General features: G+C 37.5%; 1 long non-coding RNA gene across 1 annotated transcript; it reads left to right on the top strand.

Annotated features, from left to right (window-relative positions):
- The first annotated feature begins 4,784 nt into the window (after nucleotides 1-4,784).
- On the top strand, nucleotides 4,785-18,605 carry LOC149533693 (uncharacterized). The gene is made up of 2 exons (XR_016358164.1): nucleotides 4,785-4,897; nucleotides 18,149-18,605. It is a non-coding gene; the product is annotated as an uncharacterized LOC149533693 (long non-coding RNA).
- The last annotated feature ends 976 nt before the right edge of the window (nucleotides 18,606-19,581 follow it).

The raw sequence follows: 19,581 nt of genomic DNA, 5'->3' as shown, positions 1-19,581 counted from the left end.
TTGACTAAAACTCGCCGATTACTCGGCAAGTTTTTGGACTCACGCCGAGTTTTTTGGCAGGCGAGTTTTTGGGCGATTTACTCGCCATCCCAAAATACTCGGCGAGTTTTAAAAACTCGCCGAGTAACCGGCGAGTCTTCCATCTATGTCTACATCTACTATCTATTATTTTTTACAATCAAATGACAGTATGCTATTTCTCACTATTAAATTTTTAGAAGAAGTGTCAGATGGAATAAGTTTTAATAGCATCATGAAAACCTAAAAATTCATTCAAATTAAAAAATCTACAAAATTCATTCAAATTAAAAAATCTACAATACAATCGTTAGACTCTAAGCCTTTACATGAAATTTTCATCTTTCTTCATCAAGAAGAACCTAACCACATAACTCCTCTCAATACTAATTGTATTCAACTTGTATGCACTTTAATTAAGTACATTAATCCATTAAAACTGAACAACAACATAGACTATTAAATTTATTTATTTATCAATTTAGAACTTTTTAAATTGAAACATCTTAATCCCAACCAAAAGATAAGAATAGAATATGAAGAAAAAGTGTATATCCAATGAGTGTTAAGTGTTTCATTTATTTTCATGAGAGATGGATTCATGTTGAATCACTGATCATGAAACATGGGTCAATGAGTTTGACTCAGAAATCACACAGTTAAATTCTGATAGCAATATCACAATTTGACTTGCTGTGATCTCCTACTTATCAATTGATGAGCTTAAGAGGCTTTCTAAAGAATGGTTCATAAGGCACAACACTTGATGAAGGTTTTGCAAATGGGGTTGCAAAGCTTTGGATTTAACCATGGAGGAAACTTTTTAGTTAGGAGTGCTCAAGCTAGACTAGTACTGGGATGGGTGACCTCCTAGGAAGTCCCAGCGCTTCACCCTGTGAGCATCACCTAGAGCCAATGAGTGCGAAGTGTTCCATTTATTCTCATGAGAGATAGATTCATGTTGAATCACTACTCATGAAACATGAGTTTGACTCAAACATCACACAGTGAAATCTTGATAGCAATATCACAATTTGACTTACTGTGAAAATTATCTCCTACTTATTAGTGTAATTGTTGTTTTAACATGATATCAAAAGTTGATGGTAGAAGATCTTAATACTATTAGAGTACAACTACATGATTCTAGTTGGTGCAATAAAAGAACAAGCATAAGTTTATCAATTTTTGCGATTCTGCTATGATACAAGCTTCTAATAGAGTTTCTTCTCTAATCCATATTTTTAACGATATAGAAAGATAAGCCTTGCTTGAATCTGACAAGTAGCACTTTTAAAAATAAAATGGCTAATATAATCTTTGTGAATATATTCTAAGATAGTTTTAATGGCATTCATCTTTATTTTTGTTTTGTTAAAAAACTAATTAGATATTATAAATTTAATAAGTTTAAGTTTTTTTTATATGGCTTCAAATTATAATATTAATAGATTAGAATTTAATTGCATATTTTTTAAGTTTAATTTATTTAACTAAATTTTATAAATAGTATAGTATATAATAATTAGTCTTTAATGGAAATCAATGATCTATTTAGCATTCATTGTAGTAGGCATAAAGTGAAGCATCAAGACTTTCCAAAAGATTGTCTATCATGAAGTTTTTCTCAAAATTAAGTCCACTTAACTATCTTTTAAGGGAAATTTCATTATTAAACATCCTTTAGTAAAAATAATACTCAAATGAATAACATCTCCAAAAGTTTCAACACTTATTATATGTTATATAAATGCAATAAGTACTAACTGAATCATTCATTCTTAAAAAAACTAGTTTGAATGAAATATAATACTGGTTAGAATGGAAAATGTTCATATAAACTACTGTTCATGAAAAATGAATTAATGATTACAGACTTATGCAGATGAATCTTAATATTAATATTACAATGTCTGACTTCAATAAAGATAAATTGATAATGTAATATTCAATAATCTTAGTATTAAAAACTCAAAATATCTGTTGAATTAGACACTTTGGATCATTTATATCATCTGTTATGATATCTACATGTCACCATGAACTGAAAAGCTATTCTCGCATATGATAAATCTCTGCAATGTACAAATTGGTTTCTGAATTCAACTGTGTATGTTTTTTAATCATCTATGTTTATAATTATACTTTGTGATCTATCATGAGAATGAGAGCTTTAAAGATATGAAAAAAATAGTTAATGATAAAAAAACGTACACAGTCAAATCCAAAAATTTATTTATATATTGAAATAGATTGTAAAATCCTAATGATATTAAAATCTGCAAATTGCTATTTGTTGCTAGTATCTTAGATATGTTAAGAACTACAAAGAAATGAGGCACAGCGAGAGTCTAAACTAAACTTCACCTTAAAAATCTAATAACACATCAGTGTTTTTAAAAAACAAAAATTAAAAGTGGACAGTTGAACTCTATATGAACCTCAGATCCATAGGCTTGATAGGAATTCAGAAAATAGCCACATAATAATACTTATTGATACTATCCAGCCAGTTTAGTTCATATTAGGTTATTTCAGTTTTTAGAAAAGTGTACAATCAACTCTCTCAATTTATATCTCGATCTTCTGCATGTGTAAATCAGTGCATCTTTATATTCTGATGCTTTTCTTGCCATGTTGTTTCTGGTATTGTGTAACTTTGCAAATGTTCTTTTATTTTCCTGTAGTTGTTGTTTGGATAGACAAATATAATGTTACCATGTAGTGCAATGCATAGAAAATCAAATTTTCAAAGGACTCAGATTTTGGTTTTCTTTGATGTTCAGCAAAGAAAATATGAACTCAGATTTTGGTTTTGTTTGATTTTCAGCAAGCCAAGATTGCAAAGGGAAGGAGATTCAATCCAGGGAATCCGAGCAATCTAATTAAGACTCAAAGGTGTACGTATTGAAATTATCCTGGAGGTTGATAAGGCTATTTGGGATAATACGTAAACCCTGTGAACAAGGACTATTTGCTTCCAAAAATGGATGATTAAAATCCCTTTGCTCCCTAGTAGCAAAGAGAGTGTGTGAAGGTTCCAAAGAATTGTGGAGGGCCTTTCTTTCTCCTTACTGCAATCCTAGCAGAAAAACAAATAACAAATGCTTTAACAAATGCTTTATATTTTTATATTTTTGATAAGTGTTTGTAATTTTAAATTTTAGAATTTAAAGAGTATGATTGTTTATATTTGTGACAGTTTTGAACAACTTCATATAAATTGAACATTTAAGGATGCTATTCAATGTGAACTAATCTTAAAAATAAATAAAGGGACAAAATATATGTGTAATATTATTCTTTTCTTTAGGAGTACGTGTGAAAGTAATTGAATAGAAGAAGTTGCATAATCATAAAATATATTTGATTACAAAGGTTAAGTGGTAACTAGTATTTATATAGCTCTATCTCATTAACAAGTTCACCACCACCTCAGAATCCAACTAGCATTCCCACAGTTCTATCTCATAAAAAAGTTCATCACCACCTCATAATCCAACTAGCATCTTATATTCTTACAAGTTTGAATAAGAAGAAGGGTTTTGAACTGCATACTACACTTCAAAATTATAGATATAGCAGGTGTTGATTCACACCAGACATTGTTGTTTTGGCCCATTTCTTAATTCAGATCACATGGTCAATTGATTAATGTTTGTAGATTTTTATTCAATAACATTGATGACTCTTAGGAAATTATTATCTAAAATCAATGAGTACATATGAGTCTAGTTTGAGTAGTGTCATTCCTTACTTGTAGATGGTATGCTAATTATTATTTTTATGTCATACCTTGATGCTTGCATATGATTGCCACAAAAAGCTCAATATTGATAAATCACTTTAAAAACATAGGTTTTCATCATTTCCATTCTATCTATTCATCACCTTCATATTCATCCCAAGCTTTCTATCCATAAGACCTTCTTAATTATGACTATTGTTTTTACTTCCCTCCTTTGAGAGCACATGGGTGTTCTCCTAATCCACATGTCCTCTCAAGGAGGCATTATTCTTTCTTTTTTCCTTCATCATCCTTCCTATGACTAGAGAACATCATGTTTCTAGTCCCTATCCTGAATTTCTAGTTCCTATCTTGAAACAATGTCACATACAATATTGTAGATCAAAGAGGACAAAATATAAACACATGAAATTGTTCTGCTTAAAATTAAATTTTTTTTAGGTATTTTACCTTCTAGTATCTTTATTAAAATCATACAAATATTTCTATTTATTAAATTAACAAATCATTTTTTCTTCTATTATTTAAATAAATTCTCTTATTTATTTATCTAATTCACTAAGCCTTTTCAATCTTAGAATTCAATAAATTATTATTTATCTAATCATCTCATTTACCATATTGTCTCTTAAATAAATATCTTTATTTGATCCTAAATCATTTTTTCATTTCTACCAAACAATTCTAATCATATAGATCAACTCCTACATTTTGTATTCGCAACCAAAGATACATGTCTGTTTATTTGACTTTTATTCATAAAATCAATTATCCTACATACCACTTCTATCATCTATTGATCTCAACCACTCATTCCTATCAACTCTTAATCTCCTTAATCTGTTTTCACCTACTCTTTGATCCTATGCATTCATGGAGCACCCCTTAATCCTAGTACTTAATTTTCAGGATACTACTATAAAAGAAAATTTCCCACCGCATTTGAATCTTAATCTTGCTACTATCTCCGTTTCATCATTATCATCGCCTTCATAGTATCATTTTCATAGTTTTTGCATGAATCAACTACAACTAATCCTCATTATGTCATCGCATCTTGTACTTGTGCTACATTAATCTCAGAGCGTTAATATTTGGACAATGGAGTGAAGCGTCTTTTAAATGCATGTGGTAACTTGTTTTGCTCTCTTAGGCTCATATTATAAAGTTTATCATTTGACTAAATAGATATGTATGCATGTTAGGTTGTTCCAATTCCATCATCATCACTATTTTTACGAAACTTTTCAATAGATCCGTTTGGTGCATATCCTGTCACAAGGGTATTTTTCAGACGGAATTTTTCTCCAGGCGTTTCATCGCTAACAGTTATTTCCCCCACATCTTGCATATCTGTTAATCTCATTCGTTCATATACTCGGTTCCTCTATTCTCTCTTTCCTTGCGACTCTTTGGGTTCTCCTCTCCTCCTACGTGGATCTACTTTGATGAAAAATCTTTTATTTATCTTGATTTAATGGATATTCACAACCAGTAAACATACCGACAAAGATTATAATCAGAAGATTAGGTTTCAGAAGCTAAATACCAATAAAAGATTATAAGTAGCTGATAAAACTTAAAGGAGATTAAAGGAGTTTGAGATTATTAAAAAGAATTCCTGCATTCCATCTACAAGAAACACCCATTAGATAAATTGGGAACTTCAAGATCAAAACTACATTCCATCTTCACTCTCCTCATAGTATTAGTTTTTTCCTAAAATCCCAACTACTAATGATGATAATGATGATGAGACTACTGAAAAAATGCTTCGAAGCTGCGATGAAGATTGGGGCTAGGGCTTAGTCCCTAGCCTCCTATGCATGCCTGTTCCTTTTTATTGTTTGGTGCTGGATTTGGTGGTGATAGAGTGGGTTTTCGATTATTGACAAACTCTTACAACCATTACTGTTGTTGGGACTTTTGTTGCTGGGTTTTCATTTTATTTGTTGCAGCTGTGGGATTGAGGTTTTTTGATTGTTTGCATGGCAAGGCCTGGGATTTCTTCTGCGTTGGTGAGGACAGATGGTTTTTCTCCAACCATGCATGCAACGAGATCTGAATTGTTCTATCCAGGGGAGAGCTCCAAGATGAAAAACGTTAATGGTTGTTTCCTACGCAGCCAAGATCGCATTGTTTTGATTATTCCTCCAGCGGTGGTGATGGAGGACATTGAATACTGGACTAAGCATGCCTTGATATGCAAATTTCTTGGAATCCAGATTTTCTTATCGGCTCTTGAGGCATGGATTTGTCGTTCATGGCAGGTGGAAGGAGATATGGAGATCATGCTGGCTGGGAATAGCTATTTTTTTGTTGTAGTCTCATGCATGTCTAATCGTGATCTTTTTTTGAAGGAGGGTCTTATTTCTACAACCATGTGGGGTTATTTGTCAAACCTAAGCATTCAAGATTTAATTTTACAGAGGATCTCCCTTCAACTGTGCTAGTGTGGGTTTGCTTGCCTCGCCTTCCCCTGGAATTCTGGCGAGAAGACATTCTCCATCAAATTGCTACTTTGCTAGGGAAACCAATTGCGATTGCACATCAATCCCTTGATAAAAAGGTTATTTCTTTTGCTAGAATTTGTGTTGAAATTGATATGAATAACTCATCACCATATTCTTTAAAAAAAAATTCTTTGGTCTTCTTCCTAGGTGCAACAATTAGATTATGAATCCCTCCTTTTTCAATGCTGGAAATGTCATGAATCCGATCATTTACAGTGTCAGTGTCCTCGAAACTTGACGTCCAAAGGAGTGGATGGTTCTACGGCTGGCAATGGAGGTGGTCTGGCAGATACTATAGAACAAGGACAAGCTCAGATGGATAATACAACTAAGGGGAAAAATCAACCAGATAATACAGGAAAAGGAAAGGCTCAAATGCAAGATAAGGCTGGATTTACCCCTGCTTGCCCACGAGCTAAGGGGCATGGTCAGAAGAGGCCTTTGAAAGATCAACAATCTAATTCTAGTTTTAATCGTTTTGAGGTGCTATATAGTATGGTTTTAGAGGAGGGTATTCCTCCTAGTATCTCTTCTAATCCAATTTTCTCAAATGAGGGAGCTCCACCTAATGAAGCTTGTGGGGCATCCCAGGTTGTGGTACACCGGAAGAGCAAGGTCCCTATAGTTCCTAAGTCTGATGCTTTGGTGACACCTGTGGTGGCTGAGGATAATGACATTGTTCTGGCCGACTTGGTTAAGGATGTACTAGCATCTGGTAAGGGTAAGGGGTCTCCTCTCCCCTTGGGGTTGATGCATAGACCCTTTAAGTAGGTTTGCTTTACTTCTCTTCTAACTAGTGGGCGCAAAACAGACCAGGAGAAGATTAAACTTAGAGGAGATATATTGATAGAGTCTGGGTGTGTGAAACCATTGGATGCTCATTTTCGCCATTCTACTCAATGATGATTATTCTCTCATAGAATGTTAGGGGGTTGAACCGCATCTCTAGACAAAAGGCTATTCAAAATCTGGTGGTTGATCATTCTCCTAATGTTTTTTGTATCCAAGAGACTAAGCTCTTTGTGGAGTCTATGGTCCGCATGCTTCTAGTATTTGGTCTCATGGGCAATTGCCAATGTGTGTTGGGCTATGGGGAGTGCTGGTGGTTTGGCTATTTGTTGGGATCCATGGAAGATTTCTCCCCTTAGATGGATGTCTTCTCGCTCAGCTCTTTCTGTGGTGGCTTCTTCTTTGGACTCAGGTGAGGTAATCATGATTATTAATGTGTATGCACCTGTTGATTTTGTGGGAAAGGAGGAACTTTGGAGGCATATTCAGTATGTTAGAAATTTTCACCCTTTTCATCCTTGGGTGCTAGCAGGAGACTTCAATTCAGTTTTAAGTCTGGAGGAGAAGCAAGGTGGTTTGGCTCGATTGGAGGCTTCTTCTACTCTTCTCTATCAGCACATAGCTCTTTTGCACCTCTTTGATGTTAAGCCTTCTAATGGTCTCTATACTTGGAATCATAGAAGGATTGGCGCTAATGCTATCTCAGAACATCTAGATAGATTTCTTGTTTCTTGTTTATGGGTTAGCGGCACCCTTACTCTCTCTTTGGAAATTCTGGACTAGAGCGGTTTAGATCATTGGCCAATTAAATTTTTTGCTACTAGGGTTATTATTCCAAAGCGTCCACCTTTTAAGTTCCAATTGATGTGGCTTCGTGACTCCTCTCTTTATGATCTTGTATTTTGTTGGTGGAGAGATGGAGCTCCTGCATATGGTATTGCTATGTTTTCATTTTCTAAAAGGTTTCAATATGTTAAAGGGAAGCTCAGGATATGGAATGACAATGTTTTGGTAACCTTCACTTTATGAAGAGGATTGCTCAGGAACATCTCGATGTCATAACCAGAAAGATTAGAGATCGAGGTTTTTCTGAGGATCTTGGGAAGGCTAAACCCCTTGCTTCTGGAGTTCTAGAAGAATGGGAACTTCGAGAGGAAATTTTTTCGAAGCAAAAGGCTAGAGTTGATTGGCTCCAGGAAGGAGAGAGGAACACTGCTTTTTTCCATAAAACTGCGCAATCTCACCGAAATCAAAGCTATATTTCTTCATTGGTTGATTCTAAAGGTATTCAACTATCTTCTTTGCCAGCTTTGTTCCAGGAGGCTACTTAGTACTTTTCTACCCTCTTCTCTGAGGACTCTCCTCCTCTTGATAATGAAGAGAATATTATTTTATCTTGTATTTCTTCCCTTATTATCCAGGAAATGAATGATTATCTCACACGACCGATCTCTTTGGATGAGTTGGAGGAGGTAGTCTTTGGCATGCCTAAGGGCAAAGCTCATGGTCTTGAAGGCTACCCAATTGAATTCTTTTAGGAATTTTGGGACATCATTAATCATGATTTGTTGGAGGTGGTTAAGGAATCATATTCTAGCAAGCAGATGCTTCGGACATTGAATTCTACTTTCTTGACTCTTATTCCAAAAAGAGAGGGGGCTAATCAACTAGAGTTTTTTAGACCTATTGCTTTATGTAATGTGGTTTATAAAGTCATTTCTAAGTTGATTGTCGAGAGACTTAAAAAGTGGCCCCCCATTATTATCTCAGAGGAACAAGGTGGTTTTGTTGCAAGAAGACAAAATTTGGATGGGGTGGTTATTGCTACTGAGGCTATTCACTCTATGGCTAGTTCAAGGGAGCGATCTATGTTTGTTAAGTTGGATATGGCTAAGGCCTACGATAGAGTTAAATGGAATTTCCTGAGGAATATTCTTCTTACCTTTGGCTTTAGCTCTGACTGGGTGAGTTGGACTATGAGTTGTGTTACTTCTGCCTCTTTTTTTGTTCTTCTTAATGGTCAACCTTCCCATCTATTTGATGCCTCTAGAGGTCTTCGCCAGGGTGATCGTCTCTCCCCCTATCTTTTCATCATTATGGCTGAGGGCTTGGGCAGATTCATTAAGTATCAAGTGTCCCAAAACTCTATTTAGGGGTGGCATTGGGGTAATGGTTTACCTACTCTTGCGGAACTTGCTCAAATCAAGGAAGTTGAAGGCCTTTCGACATACTTTGGATATTTATTTGGCAACATCAGGCCAAAAAGTTAATTAGCACAAATCTTCTATTTATTTTTTTAACACTCCTGAATCTATTCAGCAAATGATTGCTAATATCCTGCAATTTCAGATTGGGTCGCTTCCTTTGACATATCTCGGTATCCCTATTGTTGTTTCTAGGAAGCCACGGCTCTTCTGGTAGAATTTGATTAACAAGCTTTAGGAAAAGGTAAATCATTGGACTCATAGATGGCTCTCTACTGCTGGTCGGGTTACCGTTCTTCAGTCTGTTATTCAAGCTCTTCTTGCTTATAGAAGCATAGTTCAGGCTGCTCTTGTTTACTTTCTCAAAGAGTTCGATGCTCTTTCTCGGCAATTCCTTTGGAGTGGTAATTTGCGTAGCTCTAAATGGAGTTTGATTAGCTGGGAGACTATTTGCAGGCCTAAGAAGGAGGGTGGTCTTGGTTTTCGATCAACTATCTTGAGTAGTCAAGTTTTGGCTGCTAAGCTTTATTGGCGATGGTGCTCTAGACATCATCAACTTTGGGCCCATATTATTACTCATAAATATTTTAGAGGTGTTGATCCTTGCTCTGTTTCTACAGTTCCTCTTAAAGGCCGTCTCTCTATGGTTTGGCAAACTCTCAAGAGTGGTGGGCATTTAGTTAAGAGGGGTCTTTTTTGGATATGTGAGGGAGGCTCGGAGACTTTGTTTTGATCTGATGCTTGGGATGGATGCCCCTCCATCTTATCCATGTACTCTCATCTTGAGATTCTCTGTGATTCTTTTATTTCTATTGGATGGGATAAAGTGGCACATTACAAGACTCCTTATCAATTGGGACCTGATGTCAGTTATAGATGGAAGCACTCTTCAGATTGGCCTCCTGGAGGCACAGAGGTGGATCGTCAAGAGCTTTCTCAGATTTTGGCTTTTAGGGCATGTTGCTCTCTACTAGGACTAGCTGTTTTGGCTTGGGGAGGTACCTTGTTTGGTAAATATTCTGTCTTTGTTGAGTATCAAGAGATAACTAGACAACTCTTAGGAGATGCTGAGTTCCCTTGGTGAAAACAAGTTTGGAATAAATTTTCTTGGTCCAAGTGCAATTTTTTCATGTGGCTAGTGGCTCACAAACGCTGTCTTACATGGGATAATCTTTGTAAATGTGGATTTCAGAGCCCCTCATTTTGTGTTATGTGTGGTAATGGGAGGAGTTTATCTCCCATTTTTTCTTCCATTGCTCCTTTTCTGCACCTTTGGTGGAGTGCTTGGGGTTGCTCTTGTTGGCACGCTTCCTCTTTGCCTGAGCTCTGGGCCCGCTTGGGGAGAGCTCCCTCCAAGATTTCTCCTCTCTGTGCTGCTTGGATTGCTCACACATCGTTCATTCTTTGGCATATCTGGCTGGAGAGGAATCGACGAATCTTTCAAGATGTTCGAATTGGTGTTATGCATCTTTGGTGGAAGATCACACATTCTCTTCAGGAAACTACTCAAGCAAAGTGTGAGCTAGACAGGGGTATGGACCGACCGATCTTGCTATATGCAATCACCTCAATTTTCATCTTTAGGATGGGGCTGCAGCTCAATGGTATCAAAGAGTGCCCAAACAACCTCGGTGACAAGTGAAGGGATTAGTGAATCGAGAGGGGCATTGGACTTCTCCCCATGGAGTTTTTAAAATTAACACTGATGGTTCTTTCTAGGGGAACCTAAGACCTGCTGGTATTGGGGGTGTGGCTTGTTACAACTTTGGTGAAGTTAAATTCTTTTTCTTAGTGCATAAGGGTTTCTATACTAACAATCTCATGGAGGCTCTGGCATTTTATATGCTGTGCAATAGTGTTGTTTAAGGGGATGGCGCAAGATTATTTGTGTGTTAGGAACCTGTGTGTTCCTTCTGTTTATTTTGTTAGAGTAGTGTTGTTGGACGCATATGCTTTGTAAGTCGTCCCATGAGTATATTTTATTATCCCACATGCATAGGTAGTATTACTTTTCTAGATCGTACTCAGTATATAAGAATAGGTTGAGGCCCTTGATGGGCACGGACGAATTTATTGTATTGAGCTTGCTCAAAGGAGGTTACCCCCTCGAAGTGGCCTACGATCAGTAGAATCATTCTGAGTTCTGCTATCACTTTGTATTCTGTTATTTCGAACATTCTCACGATATTGCTATAAGGAGGTTCATCACATCTGGTATCAGAGCACTCTCTTGGGCTCGCTGGGTGGAAATTACATCAATTTTTTTTTTCTGTCGTGGCCTTCAGGTTCCTCTCACTTCTAATATCTCTTGTTATTGCAATAACTCTTTTCAGTTGTTCTGTCTGTGAGTGAATTTTTCTAAGTCGACTGTTCAAAAACCAAAAAAAAATTTTAAAAAAAAAAAAAAAAAAAAAAAAAAAAACCTTGCTTTATGGTTGTTACGCGTACAGGAGCAAAAATCATGGAAGAGGAAATGGCATCCCTCAAAACCAAACTTCAAGATCTGGATGACAAAATTCTGGGTCTTAACTTTCAGCAGTCAGCCATGAGCCGAAACCATTCAGGAGATACTGGGTCCTCTTCTGGCAATTTCCGTGGACCAAAGCTTGATTTTCCACGCTTCGATGGTTCTGATCCGATTGGATGGATCTATAGGGCAGAGCAGTATTTCAGCTTGCATAATACTTTGGATAACCACAAAGTCCCCCTTGCATCTTTTCATTTGGAACATGAAGCTCTTCAATGGTTCCGTTGGTACATCAAGGCTAATGTAGGCCCAACGTGGGGAGAATTGTGCACCCTCATTTTGGAGCGCTTTGGCCCTAGTTCCTTTGATGATTTCACAGGAGCACTCACTAAACTGCGTCAAACAGGCACTATAAGAGAATACCAGACAGAGTTTGAAAAATTAGCTAATTACACAGAGGGCTTGTCTGATGAATTCTTCCGTAGTTGTTTTGTCAGTGGTCTGAAGGATGCACATCGCTCAGAAGTCAAAATGTTTCGACCTACTACAATGATGGAAGCCCTTGGGTTGGCTAAGTTAGCGGAAGACAAGATTAGTGCTCTACAACGCTCCAGATCTAATTTTGTTCCATTCAGAAATACAGGTTCTCACAACCCTCCAGTCATACCAGCTCCCAGAACTACTCCGATCAAGCACTTGTCTGAAACAGAGATGCGAGTCAGGCGAGACAAAGGGCTTTGTTATAATTGTGATGAGAAATGGTCTCGGGGCCATAGATGTGTTCAGCAAAAGCTCTATCTCTTGGATGTGGATTCTCCACCGGAACTGGAAGAATATGTAGATGCTCAGGAAACAGTGGATGATGAGGTTGAGCCTCACCAGCCTGAACCTCCTTCACCAGAAGCTCCACCAGAGATATCTGTCCATGCTTTGGCAGGAGTCACTACTCCACAAACCATGCGGGTCCAGGGTTTCTTCAAGAAGATCCCTCTTACTATACTCATTGATTCTGGTAGCACTCATAACTTCATTGATCCACGAATAGCCAAACAGGCTGATTGCTTTATCCATCCCTGCTCTAGCTTTGAAGTCATGATTGCCAATGGGGGCACTTTACCTTGTAAAGGGAAATGTCGCAATGTGCGTCTCTCTATTGGAGATTATAACATGCGCTCTGACATGTTTGCCTTACCCTTAGGTGGCTGTGATGTGGTTTTGGGTGCCCAATGGTTACGCACTCTTGGCCCCATTCTCTGGGATTTTGCTGAACTTTGGATGCAGTTTTCAGCCGAGGGGCACCAACACACTTTGAAAGGCTTACAACCAGGGTCTCTCAGCATCATCAGTTCACACCGTATGGAAAAACTTCTTAAGAAGAATTCACATGGTGTCATCGCTCAGCTCCATTCCATTCAGATGCAGCCATCAGCAGTCTCTAGCACTCCTGCCGATCTCCAACACATTTTGGACAAGTATTCTGGTGTATTTGCTGAACCTGTGGGATTACCTCCTTCTCGTCCAGAGGACCACCGTATTCAGCTCCTTCCTGGCAGTGTTCCGCCCAACATCAGGCCCTACCGCTACCCATTTCATCAGAAGACCGAAATCGAGATACTTGTCCGTGACTTACTGAAGCAAGGTATTATTCGCCCTAGTACCAGTTCCTTTTCTTCTCCAGTTCTGCTTGTTCGCAAAAAAGATGGGTCATGGCGACTCTGCATTGATTTCCGAGCACTTAATCATCTCACTATAAAGGACAAGTTTCCCATTCCAGTTGTTGATGAACTTCTTGATGAACTTCATGGGGCTCATTTTTTCTCCAAGTTAGATCTTCGTTCTGGGTATCATCAAATTCGGGTTAATGAGGAGGATATACCTAAAACTGCCTTCCGCACACATGATGGTCACTATGAATTTTTAGTCATGCCCTTTGGCCTCACGAATGCTCCTTCAACATTTCAGGCAGTGATGAATAACATATTTCGACCATACCTCCGGAAATTCATTCTGGTCTTCTTTGATGATATCCTCATATATAGCAAAACTTGGGTTGAGCATCTCCATCATCTGGAGCTTGTCTTGCAACTTCTCTCTGATCATCAACTTTGTGCAAAACTATCTAAATGTGTGTTTGGCCAGGAGGAAGTGGAGTATCTCGGGCATATTGTTGCACACCATGGAGTGCGGGTGGATCCTACAAAAATAGATGCCATGAAAACTTGGCCGCATCCTAAAACTCTCAAGAGCCTTCGGGGTTTTTTGGGGTTGACTGGCTACTACCGCAAGTTTGTCAAAGATTACGGGAAAATTGCAGCACCATTGACAGCTCTGTTAAAAAAGGATGCCTTCTCCTGGACCCCTGTTGCTGAGACTGCATTTGAACAACTGAAACAGGCTATGTGCAGTACACCTGTTCTCGCGATGCCAGATTTTTCCAAACCCTTCACTATTGAGAGTGATGCTTGCGGCAATGGATTGGGTGCTGTTCTCCTGCAAGATGACCATCCTATTGCGTTCACTAGCAAAGCCCTCTCTGGTAAGAATCTAGCCCTCTCTACTTATGAAAAAGAAATGATGGCTATTTTGCATGCTGTACAGAAGTGGCGGCCATACCTCTTAGGGAGTCATTTTTGCATCAGAACCGATCACCAAAGTCTGAAATACTTCCTGGAACAACGGGTATCCTCTCCTACACAACAGAAATGGGTCAGCAAACTCATGGGGTATGATTATGAGATCACCTACAAGAAGGGTAAGGAGAATATTGTGGCAGATGCTCTTTCTCGCACATTTGATAATCAAGCTTCCCTTTCTGCTATTTCTATGCCCATTCCCAATTGGTTAGCATCTGTTCAGCAGGGCTATGACAGTGACTCTTCTTTATCTCAAATCATTCACCAGCTAGCCAATAATCCTTCTGCTATACCACATTACTCTTGGGATGGTGCTTCTCTTCGATACAAGGGTCGGCTAGTGCTTCCTCAGAACCCAGCTCTACATCAGGCTATTTTTTATGAACTCCATGCTTCTCCTTCAGCAGGGCACTCAGGCTTCCTCAAAACTTATGAGCGAGCAAGGAGAAACTTCTTTTGGAAAGGGATGAAACAGACGATTCAACAGATGGTGGCTGAATGTGATACTTGCCAACGCCACAAAGGTGAAACGACCCTCCTTCCTGGCTTGCTCGAACCATTGCCCATCCCTACACGGATTTGGACTGATATTTCTATGGATTTCATTGAAGGGCTTCCTAAATCCGGTGGCAAGACAGTGATCTTGGTTGTGGTTGATCGTCTCTCGAAATATAGTCATTTTTGTGCCCTCAGCCACCCCTATACTGCCTCCTCTGTTGCACAAATCTTCATGGACCAGATATTTCGTCTTCATGGACTCCCTTCTTCCATTGTCTCTGATCGTGATGCAACTTTTACCAGTCATTTTTGGACTGAACTGTTTCAGAAAACTGGCACCAAACTGAAGATGAGTTCGGGCTATCACCCACAAACTGATGGTCAAACTGAAATTGTCAATAAATGCTTGGAAACTTATCTTCGTTGCTTCACTTCCGAACAGCAACATCAGTGGGCCAAGTGGCTCCCTTTAGCTGAATGGTGGTACAATACCTCTTACCACACTGCCTCTAAAATGACTCCATATGAAGCAGTCTATGGTCAGGCACCTCCAGTGCTCCTTCCCTACACTCCCAACAGCTCACCAGTCCAGGCAGTTGACATAGTTCTCCGCAGCAGGGATCAGATTCTTCGTACCTTACAGGATAATCTTCACATGGCCCGTAATCGGATGAAACAGCAAGCAGATCAACACCGTTCTGAGCGCTCATTTCAAGTTGGGGATATGGTTTTTCTTCGTCTACAGCCATACAAACAATCCTCCCTAAAGCTGAAAGGGCGTCATAAGCTGGCCCCAAAATTTTATGGGCCTTATAAGGTTCTGCAGAAGATTGGTTCAGTTGCTTATAAACTGGAACTTCCTCCTTCTTCCTGCATTCATCCAGTCTTTCATGTTTCTTGTCTAAAGAAAGTTCTGGGTACCACTGTCAGAGCACAAACTACTCTCCCTGAAATGGATACGGAAGGATCCATTATCCTGGAGCCGGTGGCAATCATTGACCAGCGCACTCGCCAGCTTCGCTCTCGCTCCATCTCTGAGGTCTTGATTCAGTGGCATGGCATGCAACCAGAGGATGCTACCTGGGAACCCCTTCTTCAGATTCAACAACAATTTCCACACCTTAAGCTTTGAGGACAAAGCTTTTTTCTAAGGGAGAGGGGATGTTAGGAACCTGTGTGTTCCTTCTGTTTATTTTGTTAGAGTAGTGTTGTTGGACGCATATGCTTTGTAAGTCGTCCCGTGAGTATATTTTATTATCCCACATGCATAGGTAGTATTACTTTTCTAAATCGTACTCAGTATATAAGAATAGGTTGAGGCCCTTGATGGGCACGGACGAATTTATTGTATTGAGCTTGCTCAAAGGAGGTTACCCCCTCGAAGTGGCCTGCGATCAGTAGAATCATTCTGAGTTCTGCTATCACTTTGTATTCTGTTATTTCGAGCATTCTCACGATATTGCTATAAGGAGGTTCATCACATTGTGAGTCTAACTCCCAAGAGGTGGTGAACTTGCTTACTTCGCAGGAGCTTGAGGATGTTAGTTGGCAACTGATTACTGTTGTTAATTAAACTCTTCTCTTCTGTACCTCTCTTGAGTTCATTAGGTTTACTTACATTCCTTGTGAATGGAACAGAGCTGCTGATTGTTCGGCCAAATGGGCTTCTGTTCATGCACTAGGCTCGAATATTATGGATAGGGGGCAGCTGCCTGTTGATCTGTTATGAGAATTTGATGATCTTGTTGATCAGGACAGAGTTCCTTGTTGAGCTCTCCTCATTGTAATCTTTTCTGTTATAATAAATTTTTACCCCTCTTTTCCCAAAACTAGTAATGATGTAACCAATGAAAACCCCCAGCTTATAATGATTTCACAAATGTAAAACAAACAAATAATTTTCAGAACTCAACAACTAATTTGAAGAAAATAACTGACAACTTCCCTGTTATAATTACAGTGAGCAATATGCTTCTCTCTCAACAACTTTCAAGCACATTTCCATTGAAACTATGTACTAAAATCTGGCGCAACAAATTGATAAAATAATGTTGACATTGCAATCAAATTCTGTGCTTTCAATTTTGTGACACTTTATTCAAATCAATATTTCATATGTTTTTCTCGGTTTTTTTCTATTAAGTGACACAACTAGCCCTCTTGCCATGATAGATATTTGTCTTTGAATCAATTTAGTAAGGTTTGTTTCATCGAGCTTTAAATCTTGTATATTTTCTTCAAAACAAATTTTCAAGATTGAAAAGGATACTTATGAATACTGTGTTTCAGATTTTTTTTTTTTACAATTTTTTATAGGACTAATCATCTTTCAATCTATTTAGAAAATTATATTTTGTTATTATCAGATATATAAAAAGATTGACAATTTGATAGCTTTAAGCCTTTATGCACAGGTCCATCATAATCTATTAGAATTGTCTGAAATCATTTGTGGTGTATTATAGGATGTAAGTCTTAAGACTTCTTTTTTATATTGTTATGATTGTTACATAGATTATCTCTTTTTTTTTTTTAATATTTTTAAAAAAAAAAAGTTTTTCAAGTTTTCTAGTTTCTCAGAATTTTCATGTTTATTTCAGATTTATTTTAAACTAAACTTCATCCCTAAAATAAAAGAAATGAATAAATTTTGAGTATTTAAACCATTAGAGATGCTCTATTACTTCTAGATCTTTGAATATCTTTTTTATTTTTATTTAGAATATGAATTTTACTACTTCTTGATGTCACCGTCTTCTTTGTCTAAGCTTATCTGACTTTTCAACATTTCTGAAAAAGTATCATACAGATGTTTTAAACTGAAACCTTCTCTACTGAAATCCAAACCCTATCCTTTTGAAAATATTTAATCTTTATTTTGAATCTCTTTTATATTTAACCTAATTTGTTTATAACTTTGTTACAACTGAAAATAAGTAAACTCTAATTCTCTATTTTTTGAACAGCAACTCCATCAACTTTAAAACCTTGAAAATTAGAAATTAGAAATTTATTTTCAGAAAAAAACTTTCTTTCATTCATCTTACCTCAATTTCTTAATATCTCTTTTCACTATCATTCTAAGTGGTCTATCAGCATATTTGTTTTTATTCTTAGATCCCAATATGTACCAACTTTTTCCAATTTGAACCTATGACTTCTTCCCATTTGAATCTATACCCTGTTTACCTAGAGCGCCTATCTTCAGACCCAAAACAAAAATAAGATCATTTTATATTGATACTCTTAACTGAGAGAGGTGAAAATAATTTGTGCAGGCATTTAAGATTGTAAATATGGATACTGAACAGAAATGGGCATGTGATGGAATCTCTGAAAAGCAAGGGAGTGAAGGTAAGAGCTTGAAGGAGACAGAGCCTGAAGCAAGTAACAGTAATGCCGAAAGCAAAGAAAAAATCTCTGCTCCCAAGGCACCAAAGGTTCGCCCTAGTGGATAACTATTAAGGGATACCGGCTTAGTTGGAGACATAGAGCAGATTTAGAAAGAAAGATTAAAATTTATATTCACCAACAAAAACACTACATTAGATTGTTGCTCACTGCAGATATAGTTAAACACCATTACATTTTTAGTGACTATTGCTTGAGCTACGCTCTTTTGCAATCATTTAACCTTATATTTGCTTTATAGCTCTGACAGTGTATAGACAAGGTGACAACATAACTTTTTCATCCTTTTCAGGTCGACTGCTATAGCAGTCCAAACTACTGACATATCTTTTTCTATGCATGTGCCCTCTGCTAAAGTCTTCAGGATCTTCTGACTCTCTTCTGTAGATCTGTCAAACTTTCTACATTGTACAGAATCATCTTCAAAGTGGACAGCAAAGACAACATACTCTGACATCCTCAGCAAATGATGTTTCAAGCAAATAGGAGAAATAACAAAAACAGACATATATTTATCAAAATGAAACATTATATCAATTTAACTGAGCTGCTGCTCCAATAATCTGGAGTCATGATTACATATTTCACCAACTTCGTACAAGCTCAGAGTTTACTACTACATATATTTATAGTTTCATTTACAACTGGACTAGCTGAAAGAGGGTGCATACAATATACAAAGTCATACAATATATAGAAAACATCTACACAGGAGTACAGTGTAATATTTAATATTATTTTTCATGCTACCCACAAAACATGAGAAAAGTGTTGATGCGATGTTAAGAGGTTGGAGAAGAGATTGAAATTAATTGGAATTCTGTTAAATTTTGATATCACTGCAAAACATTAATTTGTTTTGATTTAATGTTGCAGATGTGGATTTGTATTGGGAGTATTTGAGACACAATAGGTTAAGCTTGAGGTAGTTGGGATTATTTCCTAGATTCACCCATATTACAATTACCAATTTAAACTGCATTCTTAACTTCATTTACTGATGTTTCAACAACTTAAAATCTTCAAATCCTAGAGATGGTACCTAGGAAATTCTATGATACTGTTGAGATACTCTATTGATGAGGTTGAGTCCTTTCTGCCATCAGTGTATTGTTGTTTCAGGTGCCCAATACTTATTTTCTCAGGAACCCCCGAGACAAAGGAACACTACCAGGGCCACATGAACGAGTTTGATTTCTTGAAGGCCACAGACGTCCAAAAGGAACTTCAAAACATTGTAATGAAGGCCATTAGTACCCAAAAATGTAAGGGTCCCCATGTAATAGGGTATTCATTTGTA

Source organism: Cupressus sempervirens, chromosome 10 (genome assembly GCF_028749045.1).
Source record: "Cupressus sempervirens isolate cs-2001-9-10 chromosome 10, ASM2874904v1, whole genome shotgun sequence".
Taxonomy (NCBI): domain Eukaryota; kingdom Viridiplantae; phylum Streptophyta; class Pinopsida; order Cupressales; family Cupressaceae; genus Cupressus; species Cupressus sempervirens.
This window is presented reverse-complemented; position numbering and strand designations above follow the sequence as displayed.